The sequence below is a fragment of the Habropoda laboriosa genome, unplaced genomic scaffold, assembly GCF_001263275.1.
Source record: "Habropoda laboriosa isolate 0110345459 unplaced genomic scaffold, ASM126327v1 scaffold158, whole genome shotgun sequence".
NCBI classification, from domain to species: Eukaryota; Metazoa; Arthropoda; class Insecta; order Hymenoptera; family Apidae; genus Habropoda; species Habropoda laboriosa.
In genome coordinates this window covers 734,186-740,136 of record NW_017100280.1, presented here as the reverse complement: position 1 = coordinate 740,136, position 5,951 = coordinate 734,186, and positions in this window count along the sequence as shown.

Here is a 5,951-nt window from a genome sequence, read left to right as displayed (position 1 = left end):
TTTTTAAAGCACAAACTACCAAGGGTGGATCATTTTGTGCCCACCTCAAGACATAATTTTACCTACCATTTTAACGTTGACTGAATAATAAATTACTGATAAATAAGCATCTTTGATATCAAGGAAACATTTCTATATTAAAATACATTCAATATTTTTGCTGTATTCTTCACAAACAATTTGTGCTTTTTCTTCCAAGGGAGGCCCAGGTGCTAGTCCCCGTATTCTCCTGGGCTTTAACACGTTTGCTACCATTTTCTGAGAAGAAAATCTTGCACCACTGCCCAGGGTGTTTTTTGTTAGAATATGTCCTTAAATTGTCATGGGTCTTTTTAGGATATATTTATAACATTCCAAATGAGCAAATGTAATTATCTCTAGACCAAGGACATCCTACATCTATTTTATTGTGTTTAGCTCAACAATACTGTTCATTTCCAAATTTGTTACAATACGTTATCATAAACTGATAAAGAACACGCACGTCTGCAGCCGTGGGCTCAGATACGAGAATCGGGACGCCGCATATATGCGGCGGTGGTAGCGAACGTGTTAAGGGCGTTCGAAAGCAAGGTTTCGTACTCTTCCACTCTAATGAGCGACCCGATTGTAATACCTCGTTCACTCTCAATAGAGTACAGCAAGAATACCGCGTACACGTCCACGACCGCGATATTTATATTCTATCGTTGCTAATGGAGCGCAGCTCATCAACAAGTCGCGTGATCTTCACGGACCGCGAGCTACAGTCTGTACCACGAGAGCGTATAGACGCGATATCTCTGTGAAAATGAATTCTTTCTGTGAAAAATTTTATATACATCGAAAGTACATCTAATAAACTAATAAGTACTTCATTAACAGTGTGTCCAATCTCCACCATTAGCGATTATTGCTTGACAACGTCTAGGTACACTTTCAACCAATTTTCCGGTGTACGAGAGTGGTAGAGACCTCCATATTTCTCGAATGGATGTTTAACACGTCTTTGGATAATTGGATTTTCATAAACAGACCAGGCACATCTGATACTCCAAGCCCAAAAAGATGCTTCATCGTTGAATATAACACCACTCCAATCGCGATCAGTTTTTTCGTGTGGCCCACGCCAACCCATTCCGTCGTGCTTTCTTGAAAGTAGCGGTTTTGATAATGTACTGCGTGGACTAACATTATTTTCTGTCAAGCGAGATTTTAATGTCAAAATCCCTATATTTATGCCTCTTTTACCGAAAAAGCTTGTCCTTTACGCAAGTAAAATATTGGATCGTTGAAAAAAGCAGGAAGGTCACTTTATCTTCCCTTTTCGGAGTACCTCGCTTTGAATCTCGATCAGAGAGGTCATCGACACATTTAGTTTCTTTATACCATTGTATTCACGAGATTAATGCATATATTTTTCTGCATTTTTAACACTCATTTTTCGTCCTTTTGGGTGATAACATAAGAAGACTACCTCGAAACGTTTGGCGTACACGGCTCTCATCTCGAAAAGGTCCGATTTCTCAGTCACAAAAACGATACTAAGAGATTTAAAGCTAATGCGTATCAGAGGGAACTTCATATTTTTATGCTTACACAGTCTCCCCCTCATTAGATCTCAGGTTTCGAAAATATCACGTCCACGTTCTTGTGGTACAGACTGTACAATGCTCTCGAATTTTCTATCACGTCTTATCATTTCGATCGACGACAAGGACAGACAGCTGTCTTTCTCGCTTCCTCTCGGATGGAGAAATAATTCGTAGCTGGTCTCCCGTTGATTGTTATTAGACTACAATATTATTATTAAAATGACAGTTAACGTCCAACTCTCTGAAAATCTCAGTAGACTTTGCGGAATATAAAACGTTAATAGTCCCCGGGGAAATGAATATTTTGCCTCCGTTTGCCTTCTGCAGCTCTCAATACTCTTAACAAACCGTTCTAATTTTATTAACAACTAAATGATACACCAGAGCAACGAACACACCGTTTTCACACACATCCTCGATTCTTTTACTGCTGAAATAGTTAGACGTAACATTAATGTTCTTTTAATATGCTAAAAATAACTGTGTTAACATGTGTGGCATATAAAATGACATGAAAGAATATGGTGATATTTAAACTAATGATAAGAAATATATTGATAACGAATTAAATTTAACGTTAATCATGTGGCAAAATAATAGCAGAAAATTACATTTCGTTGGATGCTCTGAATAAAATTTGCATTCTAATAATTAAGATTAAATATTAATTCAAGGATTATTTTAATCTGGATTATTGTACCGTGTTTATTACTTGTTATTGATTGAACATTACATATGCAGGTATGTATTTATATTTAATGGCAACGGAGAAAGTTTTTATGAAAAATTGGAGATTATCATTTACTGTTGAATATCAGAATCTTTATTTTATCGATTCCCAATATTAAGTAGAATTATTATAAAATTATGTTTTCACAGAAATTGTATTAAACCAAATTGGTTATACCACTGCTAATCTTACTCAAGCATATTAAGTAGACTCAGAATAGGACACACGAAGCTCACACATTCATATCTACCCTCTAAAACCAACCCTCCAATTTGTAATGTATGTAATTGCCAAATAACCGTAAAGCACATTCTTTTAATCTTCCCTAAATATGAGATAGTCCGTTCCAAATTCCAAATTAAAGAAGCTTTGAATGAAAATCTCAGTAATCATCAGAAAACACTGAAACTATTCTCCTTCCTATAGAACTTAATGTTCTACAATGAAATCTGATTTCTCCTAACTTATTTACTCCGAATCATCGTTGGTAATAACCATATATGAGCAGTTAATGCGACATTAACACTCGTTAAAGAAAAAAAACCAATACGGTCACTGAAAATACGTCATGTACCATTGTCTTTTGATTACATTAGACGCATGCTCCGCAAAACTTATTGTTAGTCTCAAGAGCCCCACTTGTGCAGTTCCAATTTCTAGGTATTGCAATTTTCTTGGCGAGCAGTGTATTTCTACAATACGTGAAAAACCGACTTTTTGAAACCGAGAAACGTACATGTTTCGCACATATGTTGCATAACGCAATTATGCGTTACCTAACTAACAAACTGTTAAAATAATGCACGAAAACGGTCGTGCTTGCCGTATGGCTGCGCAGTTGATACATGAAATAAAAAAGAAATCTACATGGAACTTCACTTTAGCAGGCTATGGCGGGAGCAACTCGTTTGGATGAATCTCACACTTCGACGAATCGCCCTACACCGCAACGGGAAGTAATTAGGGATTCACAGTCGATCGTGTTGCGCGCTGCATCAAGTAAGTCGACCAATTTACCAAGGAGAAATGTACAACTGCGCAGAGCTGGAAAGATTTCTCTCAGGAATAGGGGCAAGAGGGGTGTACCGCTTACACCGCTCGAATCTTCCGCCACGCGGTGCTTTGTGAGCCATAAATTGTCAGAAGCCAAAATGACTAACTCTGACAAGTTAAATTTTGTTGAAATTCGCTGTAAGCAGAGAAGGTTTTTGACAGGAAGTTTATTTTACCCCTTGCTGGCCTGAGGACTCCAACAAACCAAAACAGTCGGCTCAAATACACACCCACGCTCAGGAGCGCTACAAAACCTTTCAATACAGTATTATTTTCATACAGTAAACTTTAAGATCACATATACATTATTATATATTAACCGTTTATGTACATATTAGATCACATATATTTCCACTGCATTTATATTTACCATTAACCCTTAACGGGTGACTGGAGTCACCCATCGTTTGACGCTCACTGTGTACTGCAATAAACAATTTTTAAACAATTTTTAAAATTACATTACATTGCAATATCCCGTCCTGTATCTACTCCGCGATAAAATATACGCTCGCATTGTAACTGACCCATACAGTCAAACCTTATTTGCGACGAGAGTGTCCGTAGAGCGGAAGTATATGTAGAAACCACGTGTTGTTCTCTACAAATATAAAAATTCTAACAAATTTATTAAATTCTTATTTATAAAGATTTAAGCATCAAGCATGTGCTTTGATACTACAATTGGAACAATTTCAACAAGTGGAGTTAATCATTTTCGCTTCTGAGTGGGTCATATGATCCGATTCGTCGATGTTATCGCGTTCGGTCAATAATGACAATACGTGTGCCTCATTTCTACGATTGTGTTAGAAAAGGTGGATTTATAGGGATATAACCCAATCAGATCTGCCATTTCTTTCACGGGCAATCTTTCCAGCTTTGTATAGCACACGTTCGGTTAGCGAGTAATCATTCTCGTTTATTATGAAAACAACATACGGAAGTTGCAGAAAAAGCAGCGATTTCGGATGAAGTGAAGGAGGGGCAAAGCGTAGAATAACCTACGTCCAAAATCACTGCCTTGACTTTATTCCAATACATAGGTACACGTTTTTCTCGTCATAAAAGAGAGTGAAACAGCGGCAAACTTTCACTTTTCACAACAATTGCAGAATAAAAGTATGCACAATTTTATGTAGTTTGGTGAAGAATCATGGAAATGATGTATGGTGATTTATAATTGTGAATGAAATATTCCTTTGAATGAAAGTTTACACGACTGTACAATTGCATAATTTATTATTTCCTTCATGAATTATTTGTTTAACATGGTGGATGATTACCGTAGAAATGAAAAATAACAATTAATTCCTAAGAAAGAAATCGCAGTGAATAATAATTTTGTGAAAGAGTATTTTCGAATTTCTGAAAGATGATTTTATTCTATAGGATATTTGTATGAATTGTGCTGCTGTGTTATGCGAAAGTTATCTGTTCATATAATCCTTTCCCAACAACTGATGATTCATTTCATGTATGAAGAAATTGTTTGCTCAAATTTCTATGAGAAATATTCGTATACAGTATGACTCTGTATAACGCGATAAAAAAAAAAAAACACATTCTGAATTTGTAATTTTGGGTTAATTAAATTTGACCTAAACAGTGATGTTGGTGGAACTTAATTTGCATTAAGTTTCCTGCGTTATAGGGTGTCCTACTGTATCCTAATAAATAAAATGAATAATAATAAATTTTTAATATTCGTGCAAGAACTATCAAGTTACTGCTTTCGTAAAAAGTATTGAAAACATAATTTTTTCAATCCGCTCACTGTTTGAATTACAAGAGAAAATATCGTTACATATTTAAACAATACATTTCCCTTGTCTTCTTCTGCACTTACAGTTCTCCATACTGAATACAAACTCGATTTAAAGAGGTTCAGGTTAATTCAAGCCTAAAATTGTCAAGCACACTCTATAGTAACCCATGTATCAACATTCTTCAAGAAAATAACATCATCTTGGAATCATATAAACTTTTACGATTACACGTAAAAATTTGTAGAAGTTTGCGTAAAAAATCATAAAAGTTTATATGGTCTGGCACAAGCGTAACAGGCTGTTGAGGCTATTTCATATTTTCTTTCGTTACAAAACTTTTAACAGATGCTATCCAACTCATAACACACCTTGTTCGACGGAAGGACAGAATTGTTGTTAATACACATAAACTGAAGGACAACCAGCAAACGGTTCACTTGATACATGGTATTCTGGGTTAACGTGCCTTTTTTGTATACCAACAAACTTTTTGTTTAATACCAATGAACTTTTGTTTGAAATTTAGAAGAACGATTTATGTTGCACCCTGTGTAACATAACATTATAACAAATTAAATATCAAATACATTAATATACAAGATTTTCTATAAATAATGATACATTAAAAGGGTTATTAATATAAGCAAAGAAATGACTAATCGTAATGCAAAAGAAAATTTCTTATTGAAATCTTCGTTTTCAAGAAGAAAACTATAAATTTCTTCATTACATTAAAGAAATACTTCTAATCATTGTACAATTACCATGCATTAATATTTCAGTTAATCATTAATAATTAAATACAATTTCATTTTTTAAAAATAT